Below are 25,810 nucleotides of genomic sequence, written 5' to 3'. Positions count from 1 at the left end.
ATAAAGAAACACCTTTACACTTAGATTAATTACTATTTTAACATCAAATTGCAACGCCACCTACAATCCCGTACACGTTTACACTCTCGCCTAAAAGACGCGCCCAACAACGGTCAGTTTCAAACTCTCTCTTTGTTAACCTGAAGAAGACCTGTGAAGGTCGGCGCGTTGTTCGCCACTTTATTTTGATAAAAGTTTCAGTACCAGCTGTTTTAAGATACATTTCCAGGTCAGTGGGTTTCTCGTCATCACGAATTTAATATTTTTACTTATCAGGAGATTTACAGGCTACGTTGTACGCACCAAGTAGCTGGTATTTTAATTTATAAGAATACATCATCGTCTTCTCGCCCCCCAAGTGGCTCAGCGGTATGTCTGCGGACTTACAACGCTAAAAACCGGGTTTCGATACCACAGATAGCCTATTGTGCAGCTTTGTGCTTAATTCAAAACAACACTGTCGTTTTCTCAAATACGTAACATGCATGCAATACAGTCATCAAACACGTACAGTGTAGTATTGACAGGCAGATACTTGGAATGTTGGAAGTTCGTGTGTATAACTATTCGCTAAGGAATTATAATACGTTACCATAGTCTCAATTAAATTATCTTCAACAAATATAAACAGTGAAGTTTCGTAAAGACAGTGGGAAAAGTAATGTTATTCACAGACATAGAAAATTACAGAAAATATTAATACGCTTAACGACCAGAAAAACAAAATCCAAATATTTGGTAAAAGTAGCTTCACGACCGAACCCGTTACTACTTTAAACAAAACGAGCATGTAATTCGTAAGCTGAAAAAGTTAGCATATTACTACTGTATACGTTTCATAACTGACATTATTAGGAAGAACCAACGACAAGGCTCACCTTAGATGAATGAAATAGTTAAAATGTTTTGTTTTTTTTCTAATTAAGTACAAAGCTACACAATGGACTATCTCTGCTCTGCCTACCACGGCTATCGAACCTCGGTTTCTAGTGTCGGGTGGCGAATTGCTGTAAGTTGATTTGTTTGTTGTTAAGCGCAAAACTGCACAATGGACTATATGTGCTGTGTTCACCATAGGTATCGAAACCCGGTTTTAGCAAACATTGCTGTTTGACAATTTGCCAAATTTTGTTTTCTATAACACAAAACAAAAAATAATAGTATTTCATGGATAACATTTCCATCTTGTTAAATGCACTTTAATTTCTTAAGGGTCAGTTGTCTTTGGTAGATTTGTTGTTTTTTACTTTCACGCAAAGCTACTCGAGGGCTATCTGCGCTAGCCGTCCCTAATTTATCAGTGTAAGACTAGAGGGATGGAAGCTAGTCATCACAACACCCCCCCCACCACCACCACCAACTCTTGGGCTACTCTTTTACCAACGAATAGTGGGATTGACCGTCACACTATAACGCCCCCTCGGATTACGAGTCGAACGCCTTAACCCACCTGGCCATGCCGGGCCTAACTTATATGGACTAAATCTAATTTGGATGCTTTCGATTAGTATAGAATCTTGATCAGAAGTGTTCTGTCACAGCAGATATTCAGAGGCAGTTGAACAATTTGCGCCATTTTCAGTTCTAACTGTTGCATTTCATACACTATGATTACAAAGTTTATACACATAATGACGAAGACAACAATGAGTGTATCAAACACACAGTGTTTTGTCATTATAGAAATACTTTACAAGACACATTATAGCAACACAAATAACATAACATAAGTAAATTACACTATGTAACACAAATTCTGTTTCTCGATAGTACGTTATTTCATCATTGCTTATGTTGTAAAAGTACAGAAAATGACCATTATTCCCTTCAAACTTTGCTTTTATGACCTGGATAATGAAATTTAGAAATTAACCTATTTTCTATGTAAAAACGGGAAAATTTGCACATTTTCATTTACATAAGGTCTGAATAAAACAACATATGAATCAAGATTTACGTGTATTTATACCAAAATTATACAAAAATGTTTAGAAGTGAGTAGGTTTTCGAAATTTACGACTGTAATCTAAATCACTTACACGTATCAGTCCCCAAATATAGTCTCCCATCATGTTTTCGTTATACGCTCCCAGGTCACAAAAGCAAAGTTTGAAGAGAAAAATAGGTCTTTTCCATTTACTTTAGGCATAAGCAATTAGGAAATAACACTTTCTGCCCAGGAACAAGAAAAAGTAAAAATTTTGTTACATAGTGTTATTTGACAATATGAAGCAATGAAACTGTTTGAGATAAATCGGAAGTATATTTATTTAATTAGCTGTATAACACACATAATACACATTTGTGTGTTTGGAGTCTAAACCGGTAAGGTAAAACAAATATTTAAAGTATTTTATTCTGATTATGTAATTAAATACAAACTCATAATTTATTTGTTAAAAACTCGTATTACACGCAAGCCTGAATATGGGTGAGCGTCACGCTTGGAAACATTACTAAGTTTTAGCCCGTGTAACATACCGCACACGGATATCAAATTTAACAAAATAATAATAAAGACCAATAGTAAGATTACAGTGCATTTAGAACTATCGTAATAACAATTATTTTTACATAAAATATTAATATACCACTTTAGAAAACATGTTTTGATGGTAGTGATGTGTAATATTAATGAAATATATATATTATATACAAAGCACTGGAAATAAAAGTCCATGAATAACTAACAGTGGTCAGCGCTTAGAAAGGATATAATTATATACAATAAAGGCAATGAATATAATGAACTACAATTAATCAGTGATCACAAGGAGGGTAATTAAACGACCAACACCAAAACAAAGTTTGCCCTTAGAAGTAAATAATTCGTGGTATTTCAAGTTGACTTTCTGACGGATGATTCTTCAAAAATTTCATAAAAAAATTATGTTCACATCTCTACCACGAATCTTGTGGTCGATTTAGGGTCAATTACGGACGCTGTTGTTATCGTGTGAAAAAAGACACTGTTTTTCGATAACGTATTACAGAAATACCAAACAGAATTAAAACATTTGTTAAATTATCCCATTGGATTTGCTTTCAAGAGGACAGAACATCCAAAGTAGAAGAGGGCATCAACGGAAGTCAGAAACTCAGATACGTGCAGAAAAGGGTATACCCTTCTATCATCCTAGTTCAATAATATAAGAGAATAAGAAAGATATAATTGTCAAAATCAGATACGTGCAGAAAAGGGTATACCCTGTCTATCATCCTAGTTCAATAATATAAGATAATAAGAAAGATATAATTGTCAAAATCAGATACGTGCAGAAAAGGGTATACCCTGTCTATCATCCTAGTTCAATAATATAAGAGAATAAGAAAGATATAATTATGAAAATCAGATACGTGCAGAAAAGGGTATACCCTGTCTATCATCCTAGTTCAATAATATAAGAGAATAAGAAAGATATAATTATGAAAATCAGATACGTGCAGAAAAGGGTATACCCTGTCTATCATCCTAGTTCAATAGTATAAGACAGGGAGAAAGAGATAACTGTGAAAGTTTGCTACGTACGTAAAGGTTATCATCATAACTCAATGATATAAAACAGGAAATAAATATTATATTGAAGGTTTAGGATTTGTCAAAAGAAGGGGGGGGTGCAGTACACCCCTAATAATGTATAAAATTTTAAAATGTAGAATTCATCTGTATTGTTATAGGTGACTCGCAGACCAGCCAAAAATAAGATTTTGTAATTTGTTTATGTAATTTAAACAGTTGAAATACCATACGTTCCTAGTACAATAATACTTGAACACGGAATAATTTACTGAAATTCTAATATTTTAAAGCTATCTAAAATAATAATAATAATACATAGAGCTGAACTTATATTGTAACTGAAAACTGAATCATTTGCTTTACAAATTCTCTCTAACTTCGTTATAAGTTAACCAATAGGTAAATCCATCGACAAACTTAAGATTTGCCCCGGAGGCTAAGCCTATTACGCTAACCTTCGGGATTAAATCCCTGCAGTGGACACAGTTCAGGTAATCAATATATAAGCCCCGTAACTCTTTTCATAAATATATTCGTCTCTATAAACCCTTTTCTTGCCGTAATATCTATAAGATTCCTTTTTCTACATAGAATTAGCGTAATGATATACAGAAATCAAACGAAAATGAATCAAACAACAATTCTAAGTACTCAACCTTATTAGTCAGTCGCGAAATACGTAATTTAAAATAACAGTAAATATTTACATTACAAACAATTCAAACTTATTTGAAGTTATGAGAATTCTGTGACAAAACAGCTGCTCTAGAGAAAAATTATCAGGCTTAAAATAAATACTTACTCAAAGTTCATTCTTAATATTAATATTAAAAAAACACACCATACAAAATATTACAATATCTGAACAGGTCTTATACTATACCATTTAACTGGTTTAGCGAACGTATTACACGATGTAACAAAATTTTGTTCCTGGATAGTATGCGTTATTTCTTCATTGCTTATGTTGTAAAAGTACAGAAAATGGCCATTATTCCCTTCAAACTTTGCTTTTGTGACCTGGATAATGGTATTTAGAAATTAACCTATTTTCTATGTAACAACAGGCAAATTTGCACATTTTCATTTACATAAGGTCTGAATACAACAACATATGAATCAAGATTTACATGTATTTATATTAAAGTTATACAAAAATGTTTAGAAGTGAGTAGTTTTTCGAGATTTGCGACTGTAATGTAAATCACTTTCACGTATCAGCCCCCAATGTATGTCCCATCATGTTTTCGTTATACCATCGCAGGTCACAAAAGCAAAGTTTGAAGAGCCTATTTACTTTAGGCATAAGTAATTGGAAAATAGCACTTTCTGCCCAGGAACAGGAAAAAGTAAAAATTTTGTTACATAGTGTTATCGATAGCTCCTGACAAAGCTACGATAGTGAAATACTGAACCAATAAAGATACGTTCTGAAGAAATACATGTCGATATTTTACTTACATCAACAGGACTGTCTCGTAATAAACTCCAGTTTACATTAAACAAAGCTTACTAATTCCAGTTATATTCGCAACGTTATTTTTAGCCAATATATCAAATCATGATTGTATTTGAAAGTCAGTTTCTCTTTATCATTCAACAAGTTACATATTAATTTAGAAATGTAACGATCGATTTTTCTAATTTAACGTATTCACAAATGGTAAGTCACCTAAAATGTTAGCTTAAACGTAATAAGTCACAAATTATTTATCATTCTAAGGAGGAAATTCATGTTCGTATAAGATTTTCTCGAACTAACAATGTTAAACCTGCACATAAAAATTAGAATAATAAAAATGTTGCCATCAAAAATGAGTTTTCTTTTGTTATTATTAATAAGTAAACCGCAGCCATTCTATTAACGCATAAATTAGAGCAAAAATTATTCCTCGCTAAATATTTGACTTTGTTAATGTAAACTAATGTTTGCATAAATGTGGTATTTGCATATTGCATTTGCGTTGTAATGTCCAGAAATGTAACCAAAACAAATCTAACATCCACGAGAAGCTATAAGGAAACGTTTATCCTTAAGTTACTTAACGAAGCACAGATTAATTACTTGTTTTCAGGAAATCTAATATAGTTAATCAAAAACCACTTTTTTCCTGCATAAAGCTGCTGATCAAAGCTGCAGAGCCAAATATAAAACATGCACCATTAACAAGTAGGAAACTAAATTACGAACTGATTTAATAATAAGTTAGACAACCAGCGTATATAAAGTTACTATTCGAGCACATTAGGACTTTCGCGGCAATGTTCAGAAGTCAACAAAAACATTGAATTTTCATCTCTCCACATGAACGTTTTTATGTTTACTCATCAGCGATGACGAGAAAACTCACTTGTAGAGAAAAATATACATGTAAAAACAGCAGATATGAGTTGAGAAAATTTTATGTAGAGGAGCGAACAACGTTTCGACCTTCGACGATGACAGAAGGTCGAAACGTTGTTCGCTCCTCTACATATAATTTTCTCAATCTATACCAGCCGTTTTTACGTATATATATATTACGTGTACTCAGACCTCGGTCTTTTTACATTTACGGTTGCATTAAGTAATTCTTTATTAGATTGCTAGTTGGAGTAATCGCCCCCTGTATGGAAGTTACGTAAATTCGTAATTAATGGAGGGTTATCTTAGGACAGAAAGAATTGCTTCCCTTATGTGTTTTACACTGTAATTGTAAACAAATTAAAAAACGCCCATAAAACCTGTAAAACACAAAATATAAAACCGAAAATTTGCAAGTACCCCCGCACAGGCCTAACAAACTTTTAAGTGAAATTTTTTGAATATCTGTTAACAGGGGGAGAAGTAGGGGTAATAAACGCAAAAACGTCCATAAAAAAAAAACCGCAAAACTGGAAATATGTTTGTATCTCCACATGGACCTCCAAACCATTTTGGGTTAAGGTCTGTCCACACTGCGAAATATTTATATGAACATGCAATATGAAGCTATTATATATATATATATATATACATACATACATATAGGTTTGATTAACATTCATTATTATAGTTTTATCACTTACTTAATATATTAAACCGTTTTATATTATTGTTTGTATTTCGGCAGGCAATCACTTTTAAAAGTAACCCGTATGTACAAAGCATAATAGATGTTTATAAATGTTTAAACATTAATGATATTTTAAAGTAAAAACAACTAATATCCCTCGGGAATTGACATAATATTTTAATAACAAGAAGAAAATATCTCAGAAGAAGATATCTTAGACATCAGCATGACAATTAAGGTATCATTTACCTTAAGAGCTGAAACCTCAAATCTCTAGAAATGTCTAAAACATTGGCTATGTCAGCAACAGCTGTTTAAGTTATAAAGTAACCTAAACGTTATCTATCTTTAGTAACTGATATCTAAACGTTGATTTTGTTTGTTTGCTATTAAGCGCAAAACTAGACAATAGACTGTCTGTGCTATGCCCATCAGGAATAAAGAAATCCGGTTTTTAGCACAATCAGTCTTCAGATGTTCCTCTGAGACAATGGAAAGTAATGTCTGAATAATAAATCAGCCTTCAGATGTTCCTCTGAGACAATGGAAAGTAATGTCTCAATAATAAATCAGCCTTCAGATGTACCTCTGAGATAATGGAAAGTAATGTCTGAATAATAAATCAGCCTTCAGATGTACCTCTGAGATAATGGAAAGTAATGTCTGAATAATAAATCAGCCTTCAGATGTACCTCTGAGATAATGGAAAGTAATGTCTGAATAATAAATCAGCCTTCAGATGTACCTCTGAGATAATGGAAAGTAATGTCTGAAGGTTCTGTAAAAATAAAATCCATGTGTACTTACAGCAAGCAAGATATATCTGAGAGAGGAAAACAAGCTAAGTCTTGTATACCTTCAGTAACTGATATCTGAAGGTTAGAGAAAAAATTAAAGCCTTGTGTACCTTCAGTAACTGAGATTTGAAGGTTGTACAAAAATTAAAGCCTTGTGTACCTTCAGTAACTGATATCTGAAGGTTATAGAAAAAATTAAAGCCTTGTATACCTTCAGTAACTGATATCTGAAGGTTATAGAAAAAATTAAAGCCTTGTGTACCTTCAGTAACTGAGATCTGAAGGTTATACAAAAATTAAAGCCTTATGTACCTTCAGTAACTGATATCTGAAGGTTATAGAAAAAATTAAAGCCTTGTGTACCTTCAGTAACTGAGATCTGAAGGTTATAGAAAAAATAAAGCCTTGTGTACCTTCAGTAACTGAGATCTGAAGGTTATAGAAAAAATAAAGCTTTGTGTACCTTCAGTAACTGATATCTGAAGGTTATAGAAAAAATTAAAGCCTTGTGTACCTTCAGTAACTGAGATCTGAAGGTTATAGAAAAAATTAAAGCCTTGTGTACCTTCAGTAACTGATATCTGAAAGTTATAGAAAAATTAAAGCCTTATGTACCTTCAGTAACTGATATATGAAGACTAGAGAAAAATATAAGGCCTTGTATACCTTCAGCAACTGATATATGAAGGCTAGAGAAAAATCTAAAGCCTTGTATACCTTCAGTTACTGATATATGAAGACTAGAGAAAAATCTAAAGCCTTGTATACCTTCAGTAACTGACATATGAAGACTAGAGAAAAATCTAAAGCCTTGCATACCTTCAGTTACTGATATATGAAGACACTAGAGAAAAATCTAAAGCCTTGTATACCTTCAGCAACTAATATATGAAGGCTATAGAAAAATCTAAAGCCTTGTATACCTTCAGTTACTGATATATGAAAACACTAGAGAAAAATCTAAAGCTTTGTATACCTTCAGTAACTGATATATGCAGACTAGAGAAAAATCTAAAGCCTTGTATACCTTCAGTTACTGATATATGAAGACACTAGAGAAAAATCTAAAGCCTTGTATACCTTCAGCAACTGATATATGAAGGCTAGAGAAAAATCTAAAGCCATGTATACCTCCAGTTACTGATATATGAAGACTAGAGAAAAATCTAAAGCATTGTATACCTTCAGGAACTGATATATGAAGACACTAGAAAAAAATCTAAAGCCTTGTATACCTTCAGTAACTGATATATGAAGACACTAGAGAAAAATCTAAAGCCTTGTATACCTTCAGGAACTGACATATGAAGACTAGAGAAAAATCTAAAGCCTTGTATACCTTCAGTTACTGATATATGAAGACACTAGAGAAAAATCTAAAGCCTTGTATACCTTCAGGAACTGATATATGAAGACACTAGAAAAAATCTAAAGCCTTGTATACCTTCAGTAACTGATATATGAAGACTAGAGAAAAATCTAAAGCCTTGTATACCTTCAGTTACTGAATATGAAGACTAGAGAAAAATCTAAAGCCTTGTATTCCTTCAGTTACTGAATATGAAGGCTAGAGAAAAATCTAAATCTACAGTATCAAAACTCGTATTCACTCTACTATTTTGTCCCATATTCACGTATGATGACTTTTTCTAAATAGAAAGTTGAACTTCAATAAATGTGTATACTACATCTAGCACGTGCTCTATTACCATTGTAGTTAGACAAAATATTAAAAACTACTGAATGAAGTTTGGCATACTTTACAATCGTTGTATTTATAACATAGTGCAAGAAGTTAAAACCTAAATAAGAGTATTTTGTTTGTTTTCTAAACACACATTCTGGAAAGATAAAACTATAACATTCAACAGCGACGTTTCGAACAACTATTCTTCGTCAGGTCTACTATGAGAATGAATGACCATTGCATGAATTATTCAATAATTTAAATCACACACAACGGTCATCCTTGCTTATACCACACCTGACGTAGAAAGGCTGCTTCACACTTCGGTCTATTGTTGTTTTATTTAGTTTTATTATGATAAATAAATGGCAAGTTTGAGTCTTGCTTCGCGAAGTTTCTATACGGTTTATGTCAACACTCACCGTTCTATTTCATTTCAAAACACACAAAATTTAGTTTTAACTGCTTTTGGAAACGACTGAATTGATACACACTGGCTGCAGATATTGTAAATTGAAAACCACGAACAACAGTGCACAACATTTTTTAGGTTTTCTTATCGTTTTTAGTGAACTAAGGATTATTATTTTCACGCTTAAAGTAAAATAAGAACAACCGTTTAAACATTCAATAAAAAGTACGACCTATTTTGCGTCTGTTGTTAAAAGAGTTCACCGATTTCATGTCACTTGCCTCCAGATACGATGTTTACCCTTGAATAGCCCTTCATCAAGCAGAGAAAGAAGAAAAAACAAAGACTCTTGCAGCGAGAGTCAGTACGCTGGGAGAGAGATTAACTTTCACAAAATAAATACAGTTACAAGTTTAAGATTCGAAACACAGGTGCAAAAACACTTTAAACATAAAAATTATTTTCCGTATAATAATATAATGTACTGACCACAAAGGTGCTTCAACAAGAGGTTGACGTTTAGCTACAAAACTCGTAAAGAGCGTCTGCCTCCGCTCATTGCAGATGATACACTTGAAACCGCCATTAGGAGCGTACGTTGCTTTTGTAAGTGTCGTGTATCTCAATACTTTGTTTCATAACTGTCGATGTACATGTATATATATTTAAAGTATTCCTGGTTTCAAGTCTACTTTTATAATATTGAAATATTTAAAGAAAACATACCAGTGGTTACGAAAAGTAATATATTAAAAATGCGCACATTTCGGGCCTCACAGAGTCACATATTTTAAAGTACTGAGAAACTGTAGAACGTAAAGTAAACAAACGTAAAGGTTATATTAAAAGATATATCAGTAGAGAACAGTCATTTCTTCACAGACGATTTTCATACAGTCAAGTCAGGTCATTTTACAGCTTTAAAAAAAACTACTGCCTGCGTTGAAGCTTTAGTGTGGATGATCGAATGACCAACCAGAAACTGTACAGTTATATCTAGGTAGGTTCCAAGTTTTTACTATATATTTATTTTCACTTGTATTGTTTGTGCATTATGATTTATTGCCTGTGAAACTATTTTATGTATAATGCATATTAAACCATTGGGTCTTTTATTGTAACACAATCTAAACATGTCAGCTACATCATGATGTATTCAGTCATGTCACAATCTAACCCTATTAGCTACATCGTGATGTATTCAGTCATGACACAATCTAACTCTATTATTTACATCATGATGTCTTCAGTCATGACACAATCTAAAACTATCAGCTACATCGTGATACCTTCAGTCATGACACAATCTAAACCTATCAACTACATCATAACACAATCTAAAACTATGAGATACATCGTAATGTCTTCAGTCATGACACAATCTAACTCTATTAGCTACATCGTGATACCTTCAGTCATGACACAATCTAAACCTATCAACTACATCATAACACAATCTAAACCTATCAACTACATCATGATGTATTCAGTCAGAACACAATCTAACCCTATTAATTACATCATGATGTCTTCAGTCCTGACACAATCTAAAACTATCAGATATATCATAACACAATCTAACCCTATTAATTACATCATGATGTCTTCAGTCATGACACAATCTAAACCTATCAACTACATCATAACACAATCTAAACCTATTATTTACATCAGGATGTCTTCAGTCATGACACAATCTAACCCTATCAGCTACATCGTGATGTCTTCAGTCATAACACAATCTAAACCTATTATTTACATCAGGATGTCTTCAGTCATGACACAATTTAACCCTATCAGCTACATCGTGATGTCTTCAGTCACGACACAATCTAAACCTATCAACTACATCATAACACAATCTAAACCTATCAACTACATCATGATGTATTCAGTCAGAACACAATCTAACCCTATTAATTACATCATGATGTCTTCAGTCATGACACAATCTAAAACTATCAGATATATCACGACACAATCGAAAACCACCAGCTACATTGTGATGTCATCAGTCATGACACAATCTAAAACTATCAGATACATCACAAACGAACAACAGAAACTTCGAAAGCAACACTTATAAATACAGAGAGAATTGGATTCTACACAGTTACTGTCATGCTTCATACATTAATATGGTAAGATAACCTTATCCACTCATTCTGGGAAGTGATAATACAGTAGGTATTAGAACTTTGGAAATACGATATGCATTTAAGATAAAATGTTTATGAGTGTTGAATTTAACTGATCAACAATCACTAGCAAAAACATCTTTACATTTCAATACATACACGGGCCTTATTTACTCAAGTAAAGCTTCAGTGAACTGGTGACTTAACATGGTATTCATTACTTAATTATAATACAAATAGAAGTAATAACCTTACAGAAACATGTGAAAGAGGACTTACTGAAAACAAAATTAAACAATTTGAGAATTAGCATTATTTAAACCCGTGGCCAGACTAACAAACTGTAGCTTCGAACATGTATGCATCATGTCACTTTCAGAAAATGTGTGTGTGTGTTTTCTTGGAGCAAATCCACATCGGATTATCTGTTGTATGCACCAAGAGGAACTGAACCCTTGGTTTCAGCGTTGTAAACCCGGAAAATGACTGCTGTCCTACCGGCAGACTCCAGAAAACGAGGAACACTTGGTTTTCTTCTACATGGGTGCTCGTTTTGTATGAATAAAGTATTTAATATCTGCACTTTAGATACAGAAATCACTGATGAATTAACCTTACAATCACCGACAAGATCGACATTTTGAAAACTCTTTTTTCTAAACTGTTTATTTGTATATCAAACCCTTGTGCATCATGTCTTTGAAGAACATATGATCCATAAAAATGTATAAAATACATTCTAAACACATTCGTGGGGGCGTTATAAGGGCGACAATGAAACCCCTCTATTCGATTAGGGTAACCCAAAAGTTGGCGGAGTGCTCTGTTGATTAGCTACTTTGCTCAATTCAAAATCATGTGTGTCTTGCTAATATATCCCTTGTGTAGTAGTTTTTTTTTTTTTTATTTCTCGCAGAGCTAAACGAGGGCTATTTGCACTGGCCGTTCCTAATTTAACAGTGTAAGATTAGAGGAAAGGCAGCTAGTCGTCACCACCCACCGCCAACCCTTGGGATACTCTTTTGCCAACGAACAGTGGGATTGACCGTTACATTACAACGCCCCAACGTCCTGAAAGGGCGAGCATGTTTTGTGTGATGGGGGATTCGAACCCGCGACCCTCAGATTACGAGTCGAGTGCCTTAACGACCAGGCCATGACTGACCTTTTGTGTAGAAATGGGCGAATATCAAAACAAACAACTATATTCGTTTGTATAAAGGAAAGCAGAATAAGTTCTGAAATTAATTCTCTGGTACGTACAAAGCAATGTGTGACTAATATATATTTTATGTACTTAAGTGTCACTTACAACTGCAATACCGGTCCTGAACTAGGTTTGCTAAAAGTTAAGAAAAACATTAAAAAAACATATTTTTATTTAAATCAACATTTCGCCTTTGCGGCTTCTTTGGGGTAAATGCATGTAACTGTTTCATTCACTTAGAGGAAATGAACGCTTGTGAAACTCGTCATAAACGTAAGCTATCAACTTTACAAGCAGTTGGAAGTGTGAAAATACATCAAGTATTGCACTAGAAATTTTGAAAGGTACGTTTTGGTGCACGTGAAGAAAAGTGAACTTTATATACATTTCACAATTAAAACTTTTCATATTACGTTATTAAGTTTAAGCTATATTTCGAATTTTTTTAAGGTTAGAAATGACTGAATATCTTTTTTTAACCCGTGTGTAATACTGTCAGATGTCGGTGATTTATTATTAGAGGAAATGAACGCCTACATCATGACATATTCGAACTTTGCAGATAATATTACTATCCCACATTTTGTTTTATTGTTACACAAAAAGTACCTACAAGTTAATACCTTTGGTAACTCTATTTTAATACGCTTTACCATACAGTTTCCATTGTGTCGCTCTCTCATAAACAAACATTACAAAAATTAAGTTAAGCCTTATTGAATGATTATTGTTGATGGCTTGTACATAAATCAGAACCTTAGTCGTTGACCTAAAATACTATAAGTTTTTTTGTTTGTTTTTTAATTTCGCGCAGAGCTACACGAGGGCTATTTACGCTTGTCCTCCCTAATTTAGCAGTGTAAGACTAGAGGGAATGCACCTAGTCATCACCACCCTCCGCCAACTCTTAGGCTACCTTTTTTTACCAACGAATAGTGGAATTGATCGTCACGTTATAACGCTCCCACGGCTGAAAGGGCGAGCATGTTTGGTGCGACGGGAATTCGAACCCGCGACCCTCGGATTACGGGTCGAACGCCTTAACCCACCTGACCATGCCGGACCGCAAAATACTCTTAGATCGTCTAGATATCAGAATACCATTGGTCACGACCTCCATAACTTAACAGTTTTCACTGAAATCCCTTCTTGACTCAAGAGCCATCAATAGTCATTTAAAAGATTCGAACATTATGTCGTTTCAAATTTTTAAATACTTAGGAAGTTTACTGTTGAAAAACAACGTGAAACCTGCCAGTCTCCTAATCCTTAAGACATCTGCCCCTTAATCGTTACATTTGAAATTCAGTCACGAACATATCGTAATAATTTCCAGCTTTTATAATTAGAGACACAAGAGACACGTTTCAGTTAATGTAGAATAGAAACAATGTTACCAGATTTATTTTCCTACATAGAGCCGCCTGTCATAACAAACTGCTATTATTATTAGTTTGATTTCAAATCGAGGAAAATAGAAACACATTTAAGTAATTTAGTCACCACACATTGATATATAATATCAGAGATTCGGTGTGCCCAAGTGGTTAGGGCGATCGACTCGCAATCTGAGGGTCCCGGTATCGAATCCCCATCGCACCAAATATGCTCGTTCTTTCAGCTGTCGGGGCGGTATAACGTTACAATCAATCCCAATATTCGTTGATAAAAAAGTAGCCCAAGAGTTGGCGGTGGGTGGTGATGACTAGCTGCCTTTCCTTTAGCCTTGCATTGCTAAATTAGGAACGGCTTTGCGTGAAATTCAGAGACAAAGAAATCAAATGTAATAGCATAGTCCAATAAGAGCCGTGTGTGGCCAAATGCGTAGCGTTATAAGACTGTGGATCCATGCGATTCGTGTTTTCCGATGAGCCAGAAACGCGTTCCGTACTTTTAGGGCTACGAGTCCGATATAACAATGATAGTGAAATTCCGCTATTTCATTACGCAAGAGTAGCGTAAGGATTGGCGGTTGGTACTGTTGACTAGCTGCCTTACCTCTATCAATTCAAAATGTCGGAACGACTATGCGTCAACAGTCTGTGTGTAGTTTTCTACGAAAATTCTGAAACAATCAAACATGAGGAAGATACTATAAAGACCTAGTCTGTAAGGAGTACAAGAGAAATGGAGATATACTGAGATCTATTGACAAAATATAACCATTTCTCGTACTTGCAAGCTATACTGAAGTACTTTAGTTTATTAATCCATGACTCAAGGTGTATAAACAAACATGCTTATTAATCCATGACTCCAAGAACATAGAGAGATGTGTTTATTAATCCATGACTCCAAGTACATAGAGAGACGTGTTTATTAATCTATGACTCCAAGTACATAGAGAGATGTGTTTATTAATCCATGACTCCAGGTATAGAACGAGACGTGTTTATTAATCCATGACTCCAGGTATAGAAAGAGACATTCTTATTAATCCATGACTCCAGGTATAGAAAGAGACATTCTTATTAATCCATGACTCCAAGTATAGAAAGAGGCATTCTTATTAATCCATGACTCCAGGTATAGAAAGAGACATTCTTATTAATCCATGACTCCAGGTATAGAAAGAGACATTCTTATTAATCCATGACTCCAGGTATAGAAAGAGACATTCTTATTAATCCATGACTCCAAGTATAGAAAGAGACATTCTTATTAATCCATGACTCCAGGTATAGAAAGAGACATTCTTATTAATCCATGACTCCAGGTATAGAAAGAGACATTCTTATTAATCCATGACTCCAAGTATAGAAAGAGGCATTCTTATTAATCCATGACTCCAGGTATAGAAAGAGACATTCTTATTAATCCATGACTCCAGGTATAGAAAGAGACATTCTTATTAATCCATGACTCCAAGTATAGAAAGAGGCATTCTTATTAATCCATGACTCCAGGTATAGAAAGAGACATTCTTATTAATCCATGACTCCAGGTATAGAAAGAGACATTCTTATTAATCCATGACTCCAGGTATAGAAAGAGACATTCTTATTAATCCATGACTCCAGGTATAGAAAGAGACATTCTTATTAATCCATGACTCCAGGTATAGAAAGAGAGAACTAGTATTTTGAACTCGTTTTTTTAAAAAAAAAGTTAAAACAGAAAGATTTGAAGAAATTTCAGTTTAGGAATCATGAGACGCCCTTTAAGTAAATTACTGATATAATTAAATAAATTATATCATAAATAAATAAATAAAAAATAAATTACTGATATAATCCAGAATAAAACTAATGCTGTGCTTCCTACAATAACATTAAGAAACAACTTCTACGAAGAAAATTGCCAGTCAAGATATTAGGAAAATAACAACGATATGAAAGAATAATAATATAGCTCAAAATATTTATGAATTTTAACCCATATATAAGTGTCTTATAAACAGTTCCAACATGGAACTGTTCTGGTTTTATATACTTTGAATTTTATAAGACACAAGACCCGTTAAGACTGTATTTACAAGACATATTAGTGACCGTAGAAAATAAATTAATAATATGTAGACTATATTATATCTGCCACATCCAGTTCAGATGAGGCCTTTCGACTAGTACCTAACTTCATTATATAAATTCGATGAGCCATCGTGGTAGTTTTTCGTGGACTTCACAATGTGGTTAGAGATTACACATATTATGTTTCACAATCCTCCCCCTTAGTGGCACTGCGGTACGTCTATCTACTTATATTGCTAGAAATCGGGTTTCGATACCCGACGAGAAAGGGGGAAAACACATATAGCCCTTTGTTTAGCTTTTTAATATCGAACAATAACAACAACTTTTATGTTGTTTTAACTAATAGAGAAACAGAACAAAGTCTAGGCTCTTATGATTTTATAAGTATTTCCACTGAAAGTTTAAAGTATAGTAAAGCAGTATGAAGAATAATAAAACCAATACCTACACACATGTGTACACATGCCTGAAAACGCGATCTAATCGTAAAATTTCACAGCTTTAAAAAAGTCATTGTTCAAAACAGGAAATTTTTTTTGTTTTCTTTTTCATTTTGTAATAACCTCGGCGGTTCTGTGAACATACGTACCAGAAAGAGATGGAAATGAATCGAAAGCCTCTCACAGCTTTGTAATTTTCCAACTAGATCCTAGATAAATCTAGGTCTAATAAGTGCTAACGGAGAGAAAGACACTTTATTGTTTTTTTTAAAAAGTAACACACAATACTGTGAAGCTTGTTCACTTCAAGTGTGTCAAGGGTTCCAGACCCTAACGGCCAGAATTTAGTCACATGCAAAAATTAAACACGTGCAAGTAGTAAGTTTATTACCTGGACTGAACAGAATGTAATAATAATAATAAATAGTCAGTCACTATTCTTGAATTTGTTTGTAGTTAAGCCCAAAGCTACACATTGGGCTATCTGTTCTCTGCCCATCACGGGTATTGAAACTCGATATCATAGAGATATCACAATACCACTGGGGAGCGCTACTGTTGAGAAATAAAATAATAAACGTTACACTTTATAACAATGCCATGTGGCTGAAGGTTTGATTATTGTATCATAACAAAATTACTAAGTAAAGAGTACATGTACAAATTCAGTTTTATTGGTTAAACTGAAATTCCCTCCATAAGATATATTGAAAATAGGGTAAGGTTGTTATTATGATCAAGTTATGAAACTGAAAACAAATGTACAAAGTATACTGGATGTGAAATGTTTCACTCACTGATAGCGACGCCTTCACATTTAGAAGTAAGCTAGCTCCTACACGTTTATCAACTTCACATTAGGCATAAAAATCACAAATATAAACAACAATAGCATAAAAATAGCAGATAATTATTGGTAGGTAGAAAACTAGACGGCTACGTTACTATCAACTTGACAACGTACTTGAAAGTCACAGTACTGAACAACAATAGACTGCCTTAAGAATCCAGCTGCTACAATACTATCAACTTGACAACATACTTGAAAGTCACAGTATTGAACAACAATAGACTGCCTTAAGAATCCAGCTGCTACAATACTATCAACTTGACAACATACTTGAAAGTCACAGTATTGAACAACGAAGATCTGTAAAAGCATTTAAAACAGAGACAACAAAAACGCATAAATAAACAAAATTAACAGTTTCCTTAATAAAATTAATTGGCTTATAATATCTGATCATATATCGGTAAATACAGAAGAAAATGAAATAACTCAGTAATAACTGATACACACATATATATATATATATATATACAAGGATTTAAAAAAAAATGTTTTACGTTTTGGTGATAAACCTTTCAAGTGTTAAACTTGAAGAAAGGCAGGTAGTATGTCAAAACCACCAACCGCCACATCTAAGGCTACTCTTCACCAAAGAATAGTAGTATAGAGTGTTACTTATAATGCCCCCACATCTGAAAAGACAAACACTTTCGATAAAGCAATTACCGCTCGCAATCCGCAAATTCCGAGACGAGTGCTCTAACGACAGCGTTGCGAAGTTGAGTTACAAAGAAGCTTCTGAATAAATCTTTTGTTACGCGTAAAACAGTTCATAACTTTCATATTTTTTTTTTTATATTTCATTCATAGCTATAAACTTCCGCAATAAACCTGATACAAACTGTGTTTCAATAAATATTCGATTCTTTAAATATAAATTTGTTCTGATTATAAATTAATTAATTTTGTACTTAAAATGAAATAATTTGGCATGAGCATACAATAAAGAAGAACATATAGCACTGATAATTAAGCCAGTGTGTTAATATAAATTATTTAACATAGCCTGGAGTAAAATGTAACCACTGGAGTTCAAGAGAAAACAGCATAAATAAATAACATATTATTGCACATAATCTAAAACCAGTTGAGGACTTTAGTTTTATTTAATTTTAAGTCATGCTATAGATAACTTTTAACCACAATTTCTGTAATATGCGATAATTATCTACAAGCTTAGAAGACTTAGGTTAGGCTTAAATAGAAACATTAAATCATAAATGCAAATGAGCCATAAGTACTTAATTTCTGTTTGTGATTTATCCAAGAAGTGCTATTATCAATAGGTTGCTTTTTAACACTAGAAATATCGTGAGGGTATATATATATATAAGGGTCCCATCAGTTTCGAATCCGGCATAGCCAGGTGACTGAGGCACTCGATTCGTAATGGGAGGGTCGCGGGTTCGAATCCCCATCACACCAAGCATGCTCGTCTTTTCGACCGTGGGGTTGTTATAATGGGACAATCAAGTCCACTATTCGTTATTAAAAAGAGTAGTTCAATAATTGATGGGTGGATGGTGATGACTAGCTGCCTTCCCTCTAGTCTTACACTGCTAAATTAGGAATGGCCAGCACACATAGCCCTTGTGTAGCTTTGTACGAAATTTAAACCAAACCTATCAGTTTTTTAAACACATTTTTAAACTATTTATACTCTTTATTAGTTATGGGTCCGGAATACTTCTTTAAGTGGAGAGTCTGATTAGTTTATAAATCACACAAAACGTTTTAACGAAAATGTAAATACTTTAATTAATCTCTCTCTGTATTTTGCACGATAAAGTAAGCATTTTCATACGATAATTTTGGTTAGTTTTCTTGTTTGGTTTTCCACGCTTAGTGTCGTAACAGGCAAACATGTATAGTTACACAATATAATGCAATATGTGGAATATACTGGTGTAAAAAGAAAAATCGCTCACTTCAGGCTTAGATGCCTTAAGAAGTATTTGTTTTTGTTTGTTTTTTGAATTTCGCACAAAGCTCCTCGAGGGCTATCTGCGCTAGCCGTCCCTAATTTAGCAGTGTAAGACTAGAGGGAAGCAGCTAGTCGTCACCACCCACCGCCAACTCTTGGGCTACTCTTTTACGAACGAATAGTGGAATTGACCATCACATTATAACGCCCCCTCGACTGAAAGGGCGAACATGTTTGGTGTGATGGGGTTGCGAGCCCGCGACCCTCAAATTACGAGTCGCACGCCTTAACCCACCTGGACATGCCGGGCCTTGCCTTAAATAGTATCATTTAACACAGTTAACAATTATAATAAATCATAAAAGTTGTACGTATGGAGTAATTTCACGGTTAAGCACCTTCAGTAAAAATCATTTAACCAAGTTTTTAACGTATAACTTTTGTAAGAACATTCGATGTTTCCTGTTTGCATACGAAGTCTGTCAGTGCACGAAACTTCATTATTTCGTTTTTAGTGTTAACGTATTTGTATTAACTATTATTAAAGAGCTTAAAAGGAAACAAAAAAACATATTGGTTGATTGCATAGTAACAAATAAAGTTCATAGTGACAATTTATCTTTCTTAAATACTTCTAATTCCAATTTGAAATAAATCTAATTTTATTACGCGAAGACATTCGTAAACCTATCGTTAAAATCACGTCGAAAAATGTCAAAGGTTAATAAATATTTTATTACCAATAATAATAAAACAAACGAGAATGGACAACGATAGTTAACTTACTATTTTCATAAGGTTGTATGAAGGTCGTCTGGGCATAGCTCTGTCATATTTTGAACTCAATTGATAAGCTAGGAAGAAGACAGTTAGTCAACACCATCGAACCTGAAATCTTACACTACTTTTGCCTAATCAAAAATTAGAATTGTACACGTTATTCGTATAGTGCACTGAAAGCCTCAAAGCACGTTTACGCAGTAGTGTGACCCTATCCAAGAACTTTCCGATTCAGAGTCCTGGCACACTCACCTCTTAAGCCTCGTCTAACGACGAGCCTTGGTTTTCTAAACCTAGCTATCTGTGCTCGTTCGTAGCGATCAGTTTCGAAAGATATGAACCTGTTAACAAATCGCAGTACTGAATTTTGAATGTGAAGTCTAATTATGAAGTTAAAGTATTTTGAAGTTCATTGCATCAGTCAACAATAAGAATTGTCGTTCTATATAATAAACGCAGGTTCGTTCCTTGCAGCTGCCCCCCCCCCAGTGGCTCAATGCTAAAAACCGGGTTTCGATACTCGTGGTGGGCAAAGCACAGATAGCCCATTGTGTAACTTTGTGCTTAATTCAAAACAGCAATCCTTGTAGCTACACTGATATGATTTGTTTTTGTTTTCCCAAACAAGCAGAAAACGTTTTGTTCTATGGAAGTTAAACCAACGCTCTCAGAGCTACTGTCTTTCACAAGAAACTTAAAAGTTCTAAAGCATCTATAAGTTAGAACAAATGAACAAAAAGTCTTTATTCAACATATACCAGTTCACGTATTCTCAATAAAACTTGCTGTAATCCTGATATTCACTAAAAGTCTTGTAAATCACGTCTTTGTCTTAGATAAATTATTCCATGTTTAACTGTGTATACAAAAATCTTCTCGGCCCGGCATGGCCATGTGGGTTAAGGCGTTCGACTCGTAATCTGAGAGTCGCGGGTTCGAATCCCGTCGCACTAAACATGCTCGCCCTTTCAGCCGTGGAGGCGTTATAATGTGACGGTCAATACCACTATTCGTTGGTAAAAGAGTAGCCCAAGAGTTGGCGGTGGGTGGTGATGACTAGCTACCTTACCTCTAATATCTGCTAAATTAAGAACGGCTAGCACAGATCGCCCTCGAGTAGCTTTGCGCGAAATTCAAAAACAAATAATCCCTGATAAATCTGACAAAAGCAGAGGTAATTACCATGTCATCAGTTCGTTATGTTTCGTGCTGATGTCTTCTTCCCTAGTCCACAACTTCTACTGATGTTAGTCTAAAGAAGACATACACGTGTGATAAACACACCTGGTTTAATGAAATCTACATAACCTGTATCCACGTGTCTAGGTTACTGACTATCTCATCCTTCACATAGAACAGTCCAGCAAAACGATTTCGAGTTAACTCGCACGTTTTAGCATCTCTGTTAAACCATCCTGTACAGAAAAAAAAAAGAAACAACCACGGAAGGAAACTCTCAACAGGAAGATCTTTATTCTGTACTTATTAAGTTAAAAAAATAAACACATTTGCAGACAGAAATAACCCGTTAGAGTAACAGTCTGTTTTCATGGTGACGCACTTCCTTTTCCAAGGTCATTCTTTTACTTTAGATACATATAAGAAACCAGTTTATCAACGGACTAACAATAGCTTGAGACGTGACTGGGCGACTTTACTTTCAATGTCATTCGTAGTAAACTCAGTAGTCAGACATACATACAGTTAACCTCATATATACGTTTATTCCGAACGCTTCGACTTTCCAAAAAAAAAAAAAAAACACCAAGAACATGAAATGTACTTGACCAGAATTGGTATCTCGACCCGGCATGATCATATGGTTGGGGTGCTCAAGTGGTAATGTGTCGGTCGTAGGTTCAAATCCTCGTCACACCAAACATGTTCATTCTTTCAGCCGAGGGGACTTCATAATGTTATGGTCAATTCCATTATTCGTTGGTAAAAGAGTAACTAGCCCAAGAGCTGGTGGTGGGTGGTGATGACCAGTTGCCTCACACACTACCAAATTAGGGACGTGTAGCGCATATTGGCTTCGTATAACTCTACGCGAAATTCAAACACTCCTTTAAATGTTGCCTAAAAGGTACATTAGTGACTAATTTCCTTTATTGTGAGAATACAGTTATTCCTTTGCCTTGTTTAATAAGCAACCTAAATCAGCCTTCTTTTGTTTAAGTGAAGATAGGTGCTTAATTTATTTAAATTTAAGTACTTGTTTTGTTTTGTTTTACTCGAATAACATAAACTCTTCAGTTTCAGTTTAAGTGCATACATGATAATTGGGATTGGTTTTCTGTGTAGCCTATTTTAAGCCATTCTACTCCAGTTGAAACACTGATTAATTTTTCTTATTCTGGAAAGCATCGATCGACTAATGCTGTTGTTAAGGCAAGTGGCCTTCCTTAACTTAGTTTCAGAATCTATAGTATTATTATGGATGTACCTCAATACATGTTGTTTTTTTTTAATATGGGTGCAAATATTCTCTTGTACTATTTTATGAACAACATTTTCAGCTTATTTTCAAAAGTTTTCGGCTTTACCTGAAACAAGTGAGTGTTGAATGCCATTTTTGAAATAAGGTCACATTTCTTATTAATGACAAAAGTAACTGTTCACTGATACTACGATGATTTTGTCGTTTTTCAAACTAATGTTATTTTTAAAATGGTGAACAAACACCTAACGTAAAGAGCATTGATGCATTGTAATTGGGGTTGAGGTATCTTATGTGTTCACCACGGGGAAATCGAACCCAGGATCTTAGTGTTGTAAGTCCTTAGACTTACCACTGTCCCGCCGGAAGACTTGCATGGAAATATTGCTGTGCCATTTTTGCACGTGCTGTTTGTTAATCACCAGATAAGTCTTGTAGCAGCTGAATTAACCAGAAGTTCGGGTACAACTGTTTGACATAGTCTAAGTAATCGACAAATACTATTAGTCTTAGATTTTTCCCTAAAGATATAGATAATGTAAATTGGGGAGTTCGTATTACGTGGATATTTGAAAGAAGGTACAGGCAGTTTAAGGCAACTGTCAGTTCTGTCACTTCCAAATTAATCTAACTGCTTATGCGTTAAGATCGACAATGGCATCACATCAGCCTTTATTATATTTTATCTTTCTTCAAATACAAGTACAAACAGTGGAACACGGCTGAATAATTGGGTGAAACTTTGGTCATGGAGCACTGTATTATTTAGTCACTCAGGTCCTCTGGAATACACGTTTTGACAATAGTCATCCTGTTGTCTCATTCAGACGTATTATAGACTTAAGTAAATAGCAGTAACATAAGATTTATATTGTTTGGTAAATTAATACAATTGGAAATTATATATCTCTGTTTAGTATTTAGTTAACGAGGTAATAAGTGCGGTCATCCTCGAAGAACATTAGAAATAATCGTAACCAAATTTTGTTAATTATCTTCCACAGCTTGGTTTTTTCTTAAATTTATTAGGAAACATTGTATTTTTATATATTTGAGGTTATAATATCTACCGTCAAAACTCCAATCAACAAAAATAAGTTTGTTTTTTTCCGCGTTGAAAAATGTTGCAGATGGCGCATATTACAATATATCTGGAAGCTCGATGCCCTAAAATTATTTAGTGTGGTGAAAACCTGGGCGAGTTCTTGTCTCAGCATTTTATTAATCTACGCTATAAACCTTAAACCATATACGCCTAAAATTTAATCAATATACTAAATTAATTTTCTTAGTTACAACAAATCAACAACATACCAGTATCATAAAGCCTCATGAATAAGTTATGGTAACATGATTTCATTTATAACTTAGTATATGGACACTCGGTGTCAATCTGAGTAAAAGCACTTAATTCCTGAGATACAAGATATTAAAGAGATTATAAAGTGAGAAAAAATATATTAGTGCGAATCAACGAGAAATATGAACTGACGCAATCAGCCAAAACTTGTGATTAATTGACGTGAAGTTTACCAAAACAACAAAAATAACTGGTCACTATCAAGCGCCGAAAAAGTGGCTACTTTCAAAAGCGAACACTTCGCTTCCAAAAACAAATATTGTTTATTCGTATGTTCTCTATAATTGCATATTAAATCAAACTAGAGTACGATCCAATATGGATAAATTAATTAATTAGCTTAACATCCAACTTCTTAAGATATGGATGAAGCATTCCTACTATGTGATAACATTTATTGGATACTTCAGATAAAGGTAATCTAAAGCATACAGTTATTTCTAAATCACAGGACCCAGCATGGCCAGGTGGTCAGGACGTTCGATTCGTAATTCGAGGGCTACGGGTTCGACTCTCAATCACACCAAACATGCTTGCCATTTCAACCGAGGGGCGTTATAATGTGACGGTCAATATCACTATTCGTTGGGTAAAACAGTAGCCCAAGAGTTGGCGGTAGGTGGTGATGATTAGCTGCCTTGTCTCTCGCCTTAGATTGTTAAATTGAGGACGGCTAGCGCAAATAGTCCTCGTGTAGCTTTGCGCGAAATTCAAAAACAAAACAAACAAATAAAAGTAAGTCAGAGACTTGATGCAACTATAAATATTCACTTATTCGATGTTCATGTCTCTGAACAGAACAGAATACTGTGTGTTTTATGTTGCACAAAAAATAAAAACAAACTGTTGGTTGTCTTACAGATGTTATTTTTCTTCTCAATTATTGAACTTCTAATATATTTATAATTTCAATCAACAAAAAATATCGTATTTTGAGTCATATTAATTAATGCAATCAAAACTATCTCCAGGTCAACACAGTATCAAATGATTTTCTATTACCGCATACGAACAATCTTGAAAATGTATTACACTGCACAACAATTTTTTGAAATGTTTTTGCTGATTGTGACAGGTACCTGGTGGGTATGCACATATATAGTTTTGGTTTTGCTTTATAACGTAGGAACTCTGAGAAATAGACAGTTAACTGTTTACCGGCAATAACGTATTTATTTGCGTTTATGTTTCAAATATGCTATTAAGTTCAACATAATTAAAAGTGTTTTGCTCCTGATTTTCGTTTGTGTTCAATGTCCGGTGCATCACGTTGCAGTGTCCAACAGCAGTCAGCAAGCATTGACGGATTCCAGTTGTCCTGATATGATTTTTCTATTATAGCAATGCCCTGGTGAAACTGAAGATTTCGATGAAACGGTACATGATGGGCAAATATGGATGTGATTTTCGTGATCAGCAGCCAAAAATCTATAAGGAACACCCAACAGTGTTCAAGAAGCAAAAACGTTGTTGTGCAGTGTTATGAATCTTACTGATTCTGTGAATTAGTGACGTATTATATGAATTTGTCTCTCAATTTTGATTGATCATAATGGAATTTACCGACGTTTGACCATCTATGAATTAGTGACGTATTATATGAATTTTTCTCTCAATTTTCATTGGCTCATAATGGAATTGACTGCACTTTTCTGCCTCTTTGTTAATCTTGCAAAATATATCTATTTCAATTAGCTATGAAATGTGTAATTAGGTTGGGGTTGGTAGTACTTGCCCCATCATTCTC

General features: G+C 34.2%; 1 long non-coding RNA gene across 14 annotated transcripts in view; it reads right to left on the bottom strand.

Moving 5' to 3' along the window:
- The window catches only part of LOC143231871 (uncharacterized), a 194,727-nt gene that overhangs the window by 131,965 nt on the left and 36,952 nt on the right, over window positions 1–25,810 (bottom strand). For 3 of the 14 annotated variants that reach the window (XR_013017262.1, XR_013017263.1, XR_013017264.1), the window contains exon 1: window positions 9,941–10,560. The exons of the other annotated variants lie outside the window; for them this stretch is intronic. This is a non-coding gene — a long non-coding RNA (uncharacterized LOC143231871). Of the gene's footprint in view, window positions 1–9,940; window positions 10,561–25,810 lie in introns of those variants that run through there. 14 annotated transcript variants of the gene reach the window in all.

This window comes from Tachypleus tridentatus, chromosome 11 (assembly GCF_004210375.1).
Source record: "Tachypleus tridentatus isolate NWPU-2018 chromosome 11, ASM421037v1, whole genome shotgun sequence".
In the NCBI taxonomy this organism is placed as follows: domain Eukaryota; kingdom Metazoa; phylum Arthropoda; class Merostomata; order Xiphosura; family Limulidae; genus Tachypleus; species Tachypleus tridentatus.
This window is presented reverse-complemented; position numbering and strand designations above follow the sequence as displayed.